A 12622-nucleotide genomic window follows, 5' to 3' on the forward strand; every position below is an offset into this window, starting at 1 on the left:
GGTACGGTGTGTACAGGTACGGGCCTGGGGTGCGGCGCGTTCAGGTGGGAGGCTGGGGTATGGTGTTGGGGTACGGTGCGTACAGGTGCAGGGCTGGGCTACGGTGTTGGGGTACTGTGCGTACAGGTACGGGACTGGGGTACGGGCCTGGGGTGCGGTGCGTACATGTGGGGGGCTGGAGTACGGTGTTGGGGTACGGTGCGTACAGGTACGGGGCTGGGGTAGGGTGTTGGGGTACGGTGCGTACAGGTTCGGGGGCTGGGTTACGGTATTGGTGTACGGTGCGTACAGGTGCGGGGCTAGGGTACGGTGTTGGTGTACGGTGCGTACAGGTACGGGGCTGGGGTAGGGTGTTGGGGTACGGAGCGTAAAGGTGGGGGTTGTGGTACGGGCCTGGGGTACGGTGCGTACAGGTGCAGGGTGGGAGACGGGCCTGGGGTGCGGCGCATACAAATCAAATAAAACAAATAATTTAAATAACAAATAAACAAATAAACAATCGCAATATAGAATGAATTGTGGGGGGCTGGGGTATTGTGTTGGGGTACGGTGCGTAAAGGTGCGGGGCTGGGCTACGGTGTTGGGGTACGGTGCGTACAGGTACGGTGCTGGGGTACGGGCCTGGGGTGCGGTGCCTACATGTGGGGGGCTGGAGTACGGTGTTGGGGTACGGTGCGTACAGGTACGGGGTTGGGGTAGGGTGTTGGGATACGATGCATACAGGTTCCGGGGCTGGGGTACGGTATTGGTGTATGGTGCGTACAGGTGCGGGGCTGGGCTACGGTGTTGGGGTACGGTGCGTACAGGTACGGGGCTGGGAGATGGGCCTGGGGTGCGGCACGTACAGGTGCGGGGCTGGGTACGGTCCTGGGGTACGGTGCGGAGGGGGGGTACGGAGCTGACATATGGGGGTACGGTGCTGATATATGCGGGGGAGGGGGGGCTGTACGACTCGTATCCAGGCACAAGTTTACCCGTGTACATGTATGCTACAGCGTTCGCTCCGTACGGAGCCTTTTACATACGGTTGTGTATTCGGACGGGCGGTACGGATCGGACTTCTGTTTTACGATTTGCACGTAAAAATGTCCGGCTCCCTATCGTACACTTTTCCAGACACTATTTGGACGTAAAAATTTCCGGCTCTCTCTCGTACCCTTTTCCCGACGCAATTCGTATGTATTTTTCACGTACGAATCATACTTCACAGTTTGTACGGTACTTGTACGATTCGTACGTGAAAATATACGGATACGAGTCGTACGCAAATTTATTTTGCCGGATCGGAATCGGCACCATAATAGTAACAACCAAAATATCATGAATAAACATTGTGTAAGAGAATCAACCAGAAACAGGTACCCATATTTCTTTTGAATAAATATTGACTTTAAATGAATTTATTTAAAAGGGATTAGATTTACAATTCCCACTCCTGGCTAAGCAACAGTAGGGAATGGGTTGGACTTTAGAGTGCATATACCCATTATTCACACTCAAAAGCATGCAACAATAGAGAAGGTATTGAAATTTACAAGTAAACATACACCATTCATATTTATTGTATGGAAAACATTGACATACCGAACAACAGTAATTATTAAATCAAATTTTATGGAAACAAATGCAGACAATAGAAACCTAAAAAAACACAAAATAATTACACAACAGAACTAATTCAAATTACATTCACATTCAATCCTACAACCCAGAAAACACAAACACCCCCTAAAAATATAAAAATATTTACAAAGCAATATTACTTACATTAAACCAAAAAAAAAAGTTTACAAATGTTAATATTACAAACAGGTACCAATAAAGTGATAAACAAATCAAATAAAACAAATATTTTAAATAACAAATAAACAAATAAACAATCGCAATATATAATGAATTGTCATTCAAATTAATTAAGATTAGCAATTAATGAAAAAAATATATATTGTCAAATAATTACCACTCTATTCCCTTAAAAAGTCAACAACCTATCACTAAAATATAAATTACAAAATTAAACAAAATTATAAAAATTACAACATACATTACGATTAACTTAACTTAGATAAATAAAACAAATAAATAGTTAAACAATTGAAAAAATAACGATCAATTAAATATTTAATTTAGAATGAAAATTTAATGAGCATATCAAAAAAATTCTTTATAATTTAATTAAGATCCCACACTGTTCCTCAACAAACCCAACAATCAACTACTCAAATATAAAATATAAATTACTTACATGAATGTAAAAATTAAACATATAATAAATTTATAATAAATCAAATTTAAACAAATAAAATAGCACTTAATCATAATTAATTATCAATTAAGGATTGTGCCAAACAAAATATTTCTAAAATTAAATACATTTTACATTAATTAATTTCTCACCCTATTCCCCTACAAACCCATCATCCCCCTAATTGCACAGTTATTGCCTGTTATACTGACTGGCATTTAAGGAAGCACTAAAGGACCTACACATCTGTCTGTCTTGGACTACTTTCTGTACAGTGCCCCAGCTGTGGTTCAAGGTTTTAATTCCTATTTCCACAGGTGGCCTCCAGATGTTCTTTGGACTGCCTCTCTTCTGTTTTCCTTCTGCGGTCCAGTGGAGAGCTGTTCTCTTGATGGAGTCTTCTTCTCAAACTACATAATAAATTACTTATTAAAGTAAAAAATACTCATTTAAATGACAAAACTTTATTAAAAATAATAACAATTAAGCTAACAACACTACTAGTCAAAATCAATATACTAATACATAATAAATTAAATTATATTTATTAAGATTTTATTAAAGTATAGCAATATTAAATAAAACATTATTCTTAAAAACAACATCATCTGCCAAAAGAAAGATATTTTTAGTTTGGATAGTCTGTTCTACTATTTTTTGATAGTTAATATATTTTTGACATGATATTTATGTCACCTTAAATTTTTAATGCAATATTTTATTCATTCACACATTAATAATGAGTAATGCTACATATTTGCCTTTTTAATACCCACCTCTATCTGAATCCAAATGTTAGAGTCATTATCTCTATTACATTCTTAGATACATCCATGCACTCCCCATCCACCCAACATTAAGCTTGCAGAACATTCTTCTCCATCCTGTTGCTATTAAAGTTGTCTTAAACAAATACTTGCACTGTCATGGGTTTTCTCTCACACGCCCATCTGTTTCACATGCCCACTGTGTACAATTCACCAAGGTCTTGAACAAAACTGAATTGTGATAAGTTTAATATTTGTACCGGGATTTTATACTGTTTGGTATATGTTGGAGATCGTTGTTTGTTTGCGCTTGTCCTAGGACTAGACAATATGTATTAGAACTATTGAGGAACTCTTTTTGACTGGTTCTGACATGTGCCCCACGTGTTGGGATAAATCGTGCAAGAACATATGCTCCACGTGTTGGCATAAACAAGTTGCGAAAACGCGTGCTCTCATGAATATTCAAGACTTCCCCACACGCGCTAAACTGCCGAGTTGAGCCGCGTGTATGTTAATTTTCGGAAGCGTGTATGCGAGGGTATTTAAACCACTCACACTCACACGCTAATGCTTGACCTCGTTGGATCTCACCTACCTGGTTCCAGCACCCAATCAAGGCCCCGACTTTGGATTCTTCTAGGAGTTTCCCCCTTCCTATTCTGTGACGATCGGTCATCCTCTTCCTTCTGACTTCAGACCGGCTACCGTGGATCTCCTAACAACAGCGACCTGCAAAACAAAAGAGAAGGTATTAAAACTAACCACACCACCAGTGAGTGAATTTTTTTTTTTTTTAACAACTGTATATTTTTGGACCACATTTGATTCAAAAGACCCTAAATACAAGTACCCACAAGAACTTGAGAAGAATCAAGTTTGCTCACGCATTGCAAGAGACATTACGTATTTGCTGATCAAGAAGGACACTTTAATGTAAAGACAGAAAGACTTTCTTTTGGTCCATTTTGCAGCCGAGTCCTTAACTCTCTCTATACAGAGATTCAAAGCGCAGTTCAACAAGTAAGAACAATTGTACATTCCTAAATGAAGGTTTATGTAAGATGTTTTAGACTTTTAAGTAATGACATTTCTTGTTGTTATATTTAGTGAAAAAACTAAGTGCTGATCATAAAAGGCAAGAGATAGCATAAACCTGAATCCATATACAACAGTCAAAACCCCAGGTATGCATATAGATAAATCAAGTGCATATGTATAAGGAATGAACCAGTCTCTAACCATTAACATATCTATATATATATATTTTGTATTTTAGTTTGCTGATCTGAGAAAACAAGTTATTTACAGTGATAGTTTTATACACGATCCTAGATGTAATTAGGTAAGCTCTTGTACGCAAAGGATTATCACCCGAGACAATCAGCAAGAAAGAGCATATGTGCATAATTGTTCATTTGATATATTCTGTTTTAGGAGATAAAGAATCCAAAGAACTCGAGTGAGCGTGTGTTTCAGATAGTCCAGTTGAGCCCTGTGTACCACAAAGACCTTGGACTCTTCATCTTGTTTTTTCTTTCACTTGTCATCCCAACCCCTTCCCCCTCCACCCCCCCCCCCCCGGAGACTTCCAGAGTGACCACTAGTTTTTAAATCTGGTTGTCACGCTGTCAGTTTTTGGGTGGACTAGGGGGCAATCGTCATCAAGGTGAAATAATCTGGAACTAAGGTGGGTGACTCATGACATGTATGTTAGAGGCACTGCTTTTCTGTAAAGATTTTTTCTCTCTAAATGTGTGTCTTAAACATTGAACATACCCCAGTTCATCCCACTTCAACCCAACTGTAACTGCACTTCTGATGTAAATCACTTCCAAAACTATGTTATGTTTCTCCATCTGCACCCTGTCTAACAAAGTGGTGGTATCATTAGAAAGACATGAGTGCCTTAAGCCTGCATTACTTGATTTCACTAATGTTTAATTTACTTGCAACAATTAGTAACAATATATTAAATCTATCATAGTGAACAGTCACACTTTCATGAGGCTGACCTCTCCACCTATTAAACTGTCACTTTTTAAATGAAGGTATTCAGGTCTTTACATGTTATAAATGACTCTCCTTCCACATAAATTATCCAGGAAAATGTATGGGTATCTCCTCATTAACCAACATGCTGACCAAACCGACAGCCCCTTTTAAACAATCTCTCAACACTGAATTCGCACTTCTTCACACCTCTTCAGACATTCAAGCGTTTCAGTGTTGGTGTGGAAAATGCTGGAAAATTCAACCATTACATAGGCCGAACATCAAATATGCTATATATTCCCAGTAAACCTATTTTTTGGGATATTCACAAACCCTTCCACACATAAATGTCTAATATTGAAATTTAGTTTATTTTGGAAGCACAGGATCCATATTGTAGATACTAATGCTGACTTACTCCTTGATCCTATGATACTAACAGCTTGTAGACATAGTTAACACTTTTTATTGGTTACTTTACTTCCTCACTATATCAGTCTTAATGTTGAAAGTGCATATTAATTATGAAGTTATCTACATTGATATTTTAATAGTGAAATACCTATTTACTTTAATAATGTCATTAATTAAAACTAGAAAATTAAAACAACCTTTGTACCGAAGAAAATACAACTTGTGTAGCTAATTATTCACATTGAACATATGGTAATCACCATTCATCATTTTGTATATGTTTCCATCATTTGAAAGCACTTTTCTGATGCAGAGCCACACATCCCCATTATCTATGTAAAACCAATGCAAATATCCCATTCTACCTTAAACAAAACTGTGCAGCATTGTGCATGACTGCATTGCATCATAGAAGGTAAAGCAAGGTGTGCGTGGCAGACATTTACTGTTGGAGTAGTTTTGAAGTTTTGAATAATAGTGCATTATTCTGTGGTTAATGTTAGTAGTAGGATTTTGGAGAGTCAGTTGTGTCTCTTAGGGTTCTTTTTGCAACTTTGTTTGGATAATGCCCTATATAACGTGTTTGGTATTCTTTGTCTGTATCTGCTGTGTACTGTGATTGTTTGTAGCATTTTGTAATTATTTGTTGTGCCATCTGTTTAACATTTGTTTGTCTTTATTTGCTGTTATAAATGAAGACATTATGCCGTGTTGGAAATCTCAGGATAACCCACACAGTACTTTTGACACGTAAGAAGTGAGGGCTCTGTGTGGGCTACTTTTTAATTACCTTCACAGAATACTTCCTGTTGGAGGGAGAATTGGTTGAGGATACATTCTACATGAGCATAGGCAAAGGAGGGGCAGGATGCATCCTTGTGAAGTCTCAAATGTGGAGGTCAACCTGTAGCGGGTTCAACATTGGTAGGCAGATGTCGTGTCCTGAGAAGGAGACGATCTACACCACCTTGATTTGAGCTGCATGAAAATGTAGGTGAGTACATTTAACAGGTAATGCTATGCTTTATTAAAATAGTAATGTTAAACATTATTTTTAAGTATGTTTTACATGTAGTTATCAATGTGGCTATTTTATTATGAATAACTTATATTTCATTTTATCTTTAATTTATGGTGATTTGTTTTGAATGAATTGAAGTTGCTATTGTAACAAATCTGATTCGTTATTCATCAAGTTCATTGTTTGAAGTCAAACTTTAAACAGCAAGCAGCAACAAAATATAATATGTTTTTGAATACAAGACACTATTTTTGGGTTGGAATTCATGTCATGCTGCAAAATGCCCAAAGAAGTGTTAATAGATTATAATATGTTACTTCTAACGTAAAATACTTTAATGAGACAATTGATTTAAGTTCTACATATTCTGTCCTTCTTAAGAACACATAGCATTTTTTTGTTCAGAAGCTGTAAGTGGTAAGTATGAAAAACTTACATGTATAAATATTCGCATATAGTTGTTCTAAACATCATTAACACACAGGTATTCATTATAGTGCTTGTTTATAGCCTAACAAATCACAATAAACATTAGGCCTGGGCCAAAATTCCGTTCCGTTCGCGGAAATTGCGATAATTTGGAATTTTCGCGTTCTGCGGAAAGCGCGAAAATATCAAAATTTCCGCATTCCACAGCCTAGCGATAATTTGTTTCTTGCTTGCGCTGTAAAATAATACATTCTCGCGTGCGCGCGATCGCCTTACCTGAATCCCCACGTTCGCCGACAAGTTTTCCTGATCCGGTCGCGTTCTACACGAGATGTTGGATTTTTGTTAGCCATTTGCGCTGTCTCGCGACAGTTCGCACCCGCAGTAACGTCATGCGTCGCGCGATCACATCTTTCTTCTCGCGATCATGCACCGCGAGACAAGTGAAAACAAGATGGCCGCGCCCGCGAGCAACCGCATGGGTAAGTTGGCGAGCCGCGACCACGCAGAAAATACCGCGAACGGGCGGGAAAAAAACTTCCGCATCTTCGCAATATTTCCGCGTGTTTGCGGTGATTTTTAACATTTTCGCGATAATTTGCGAAAGTGAATTGCGCAAATTCCACCCACCCCTAATAAACATGAAGCAAATGTTCTTTCTATAGAAACAATTCTGCCACATTCGAAGATGAATAGCTACTGGAATTTCATCTGTGCTCAAGACAGTCCTTGTGTTAATGTGTTGGCAAAATATTTGTGGGTGCCAAAGTAAAAGTACCCTTGTTTTTCAATCCTGAGTGCTTCAGGGTTGTTTCAAAGGAAATATTCAGAATTTTGAATTTACAAAAAAAAAAAAAATGTGTTTCTAGCATAGCAAGGATTAATGTAAAACAGGCACTACTATGGATGTGATAGATAGTTTAAATCACAACATTTAACAGTAAACCTGGACAATGTACTTTGATGTATAACTTAATGGCACAGGTTCCAGAAAATATGTGTGGTAGCATGTAAACTATAATGTAATTGCAGCCCAATCAAGGTGTTTTCTATTTCAAACATATTTAAAAAATTTTAGGAACGCACCTTCATTTTTTAATGACAGTTATCATTTGCTTTAACATTTCAATAATAAATGATAGTCCTAAATTCGTAAATATCATATGCAAGTTTTCTCAAACACGTTATTTATACTGCATGGACCTCTAAGAATCATTGCATATTTATTCCCAGATGATGATCTTAATGACAATTAAAAATGAGTGAATAACGAATAGGTTTATAATCATATCTTGACATTTTCTTCTCTAGACACACTCTCATCCTAGATTTCCAAGTCCAGTCCATAATCAGGAGCAACACTGCAATAAGGTTCGAGAATGTGGCGTGAAATCCCAGAAGTATCATTAATTATAGCATTACAGTATCAACATGTTATAAAATCTTTATAAGGTCTGGGTCACGATGCACACTTAAAACACTTAAAACAGTCAGCCATGTTTTATTATCTTTATCTTTGAGAGTGCAAGAAGCAATAGCTATGTTGAATACACAATCAAATTTGAGGTGGACTCAAATTAGAAAACATTACGTGTTTATGATCAACAAAACAGTATGATTAGAAACAAGCAATGTTTCAAATATATGTGTTGCTTTTCTTTCCCACAAAAAGGCACTTTAACATTAAAGTTTGAATGAACATGGCGCAGAATGGGATGACATTGGCAGCAGCTTCACATTTTTCTTTTGCAGTTTGAATATGGGCAACCATTCAAATGTTCTGTTGACGGCTACTCCCAAATATTTGAAAGAATCAAAATTTCTAGTTTTGTGTGATCTATGATGAACAAATGCATTTTTCAACATTTTGTTACAATTTTTGTTTTCCTATGTTGATTCTTAAGTAGTTTTCCTTGAAGTATCCTTCCATATCTTTACATTGAGTTTGAAAACCTTTTGGTGTTTTTGAGATCAGAATTGATTTGTTGGCATAAAGAAGAGTCATAATCCTAAAGCTTGTTGCAGGGATTCTGCTTTTGCACAGAACTATGCGCAGGAGACCAGGTCCTCAGAGAATTGTGGTGTACCAGAAAACTCCCCTCAGAACCCAGAACCCCTTATCCGACTAGCTTAGTATCTCATTCGTTAACCTAGATCTAGCTAGGTGGTCCCAATATATAGACAAACCAGAACAAGCGACTTAGATATTTCTCAGGAGTGGTGGGAATCCAAAATACCTGTTCGTACTTATTTGTTAGTCCACAACATAATAATACAGACACGATAAAGTTTAAGGAGTTTATTTTATAAACCTTGTGTCCTAAGATGCAGTACTTTGGCTAACACTAGCAGACTAACAGTACAGATCAGAATCATTAGCATTATTACAATACCATATAGAATGAAAGGAGCAATCATACTATTAATGACAGTGGTATACGGCCACACTCCTTTCACTATAATCTAATACATTATTAATATTATTAGACTATTAGAAGGTCTCTTAGGCTAACAGGGGGGACCCCATACCGTATAGATCAGCTTAGTAGAATCACATCCAAGGATCAGCTCTCACAGCATGCATCAGCTCTTCTTGTTCGAATGAATGTAAAACCAAACTGTTCTGCAATATTAAAGACGCTTGTCCTTCAAATATTGGCAGCTGTATGCATGATATGTCTAACAAGTGGTACGATCAATCTAAATACAACACTCTGTACCTTCTAGTGACCCAGACGCGTTCTTTGCATGATGTACAGACCAAGGGCACATTTCACGGTTAAGAATGTGAAACAACAGTTTGTTATCCTGTAAGGCAAAGTCGAGTCAGCATTTCTAAAATGAATAACACATAACAACAGTGTTGTGTGCAGCGCAGCAGAAACGACAAGCTGGCTTGTTAACTATGATTTCGGTTATGCTAACTTGGTGTTGTAAATAGGGCGTGACTTAATCCATCTCACACCCCCCCATGATCGGAGCACTAACCAATAGGGATACACTTATCAAGAACGCAGAGTTTAAGTGATGTAGAACGGAACCAAGGGCATATAAGGTAAGTGTAAAGTCCGAGAATAAAAAAAATTTCGTTTTAAAAATGAAAAATGATGTGTTAAAAAATAAGCAAAATTTTCGTATAAAATTAACAATTCTGGATGCAAGCTGCATGAGGGTATATGCACCGTAAGTTGCGACTGCTTCCAAGAGGAAATCATTGGAGCGTTCCGCAAAATTATCTGCCATCCAGTTGAGCAAGGGAAAGGAACATACATGTTCATCAATTATCGGAGCATCCAGCACCATGATAGGACAACTGTCAGTCTCCTCAATATAACTTCTTTCAAGGAAATCAATAGCTGCCTCTCCGATATCCCAGTTTGCAAGGACTGGGTGTGCAGCACCCAAAGCCATAAACCCGACACCAGAACAGTCGAATTCATGAGCCACTAAGGGACACATTAGTTCATCAAAATCCGGGTCAGGTGACGCCAAGTTTGACAGGCACAAGTCCAGAGCCCATTGGAAGGGACAATCTAGGCAATGAAAAACAGGTTGCACACACGTAAAAAAGGGAAACCGGAAAGATAATCCATACTTGACGCTTAATACCACCAGTGGTAAGGTGCCGTAGAAATCAAGCATCCGGCTACGAAGATGGAGCAAGCGCAGCATTCTGTCTTGCAACTCCCGGTGTGCAGCCATATCGAAGAGCGCAAATCAACACGAGGATCCCAGCCACCAAAGCGAGGAGCAAGGGGAACCCTCCGAAGACACTTGAAAAAATAGAATGTAAAAATGCGGGGATCACGCCAAAAACAGTCTGGAAAGATGTCACGAGGCTGGAGCCCACAATTTTAAAAAAATGAACAAGGCCAGTCATAGACGAAGCATTAAAGATAGTTTGAATCAAGGTTCCAAAATGGAGGGGGAGGTCGGTATTTAACCCCTTCGGTGCTCATGACGGAACGGTTCCGTCATGAGCGTCGGTTGAGCTGTGCTCATGACGGAACCGTTCCGTCATGACCACGCCCGCGCAAGTAACGGTCAGCACCGCGGGGGAATCCGCGCCGCATGGAAGGGGTTAAAAGAGCTTGTACCTCAGTGCGTGTGTTTGCAACATTAGGAAGAAATGTTTCACGGGATGAAATCAACGCAACCTCTTTTTTAGACAAAAGAGCCCTTATTCTGCTCATCCTATTGAACTCTGCGTTCAAGGTTGGAATCGCTGGCCAGATGGATATGTCAAGTCGGCCTTGCGGGGGCGGGAAAAGGACGTTATTACAGCAAACTACTTTTTGTGAAACAGTCACTATGTAAGGAATACCCACTAGCATCCCACAGCAAGCTTCACTATTTAAAAGCAAATAACTACCGTTGGCAAGCAGCTTAAAAGAAGACGTTATAACTGGCATTGGAATCCCCTTTAGGACACAAGCTAAATTAGGAGCGTGTATATTGCAAGCACCATGTAATTGTATATGTGTACAAACCACAGAGTGATCAGGAGCGGAATTGCATTCTTCACCTTTTAAGTAAACTTCCTTGCCATCCCTCACGCATCTGTAAGTGAACGGAAGTGACCAGACTTCATGCAGAAATGCATCACCAAGTTGTTCATATCTGCCAATAGCATAGTGTTTCATGCACGAACTAAACTTGAACAAACTGAACGGTAAAGTTACTAATCCGTGAATTAACCACACGGCTGAATTTAACTCAGCTACAGAAAAAGGTAAAGGTTCTAATTTTTCAATGTGCAGCAATGCATAAGTTGCATCTTTCATGGACATGAACTGCTGTTTTTCAGTCAAATTAAACGGAAGGAACAATGATGAAATATTCATGTAATCCCAAGGGACTTTCCCTGCCTTTAACGTTTGCAATGTCCATGCAAACTGCATAATTGAACGCAACTGATTTTGACCATGATACAACACAGATACATCATCTTGCACAATGTCTACAACAGAAGAAACTATATTATCTAATGTATAAATTCTAGAAGACAACGTATTAATACTATTATCTATCACAGCCAATACTTTTTCCATATTGGCCTGGTCAATAGCACGTAGTCTAGAAGCAGCTTCAATTTGCGACAACTTCCAAATTTCATTGTAAATAGCATAAGCCCATCATTTAGATCTACCATTTACAGGACCCTTAATGAAATCATTCAAATCTATTTTTTCATTTAAACGTGACAAATGAAGCTTAACTGAAGTTAACGTGGAGTGTTGCAGCCATGACTGACATAACTTACCTACAGAGTAGGTAGTCACCGTGTGTGAAGATGTAAAACGAGGGTCAACCCTAAGTTGTGTATACCCCGGAGCCAAATCTAGAAATCGACGTTGACAGGAATCTGAGCTTGTTTGCCATACCAACCAACCCTCAGGATTCAATGTTGAGATATTTAAGGTGCCGTTGGAAACAAGCGACTGCAACATAGTAAGGGACAGATCTGAGTTATTTTCCCAACCAGGATAAGCACCCAGATCAGGGATCGAGGGGGAAATTAATTTTTTAGATATAGCCAATCCAAAACAGGTGGTCTGAAAAATAGATGAATTTAAAAATAAAATATGGTTAGGGATAAGACAGGCACGATGTAAAGCTTCTGTTCCTTGTACCTGCCACGGTTTAGTTCCCCAAACCGATTTAAGATCGATAGTAGCTTTCCATACGTCATAATCTCCAATAGCCAATTCCTCCATAAAGGATTTGGAATATAATAATTTTGTGTGTGTC

Source organism: Triturus cristatus, chromosome 5_1 (genome assembly GCF_964204655.1).
Source record: "Triturus cristatus chromosome 5_1, aTriCri1.1, whole genome shotgun sequence".
Lineage (NCBI taxonomy): Eukaryota > Metazoa > Chordata > Amphibia > Caudata > Salamandridae > Triturus > Triturus cristatus.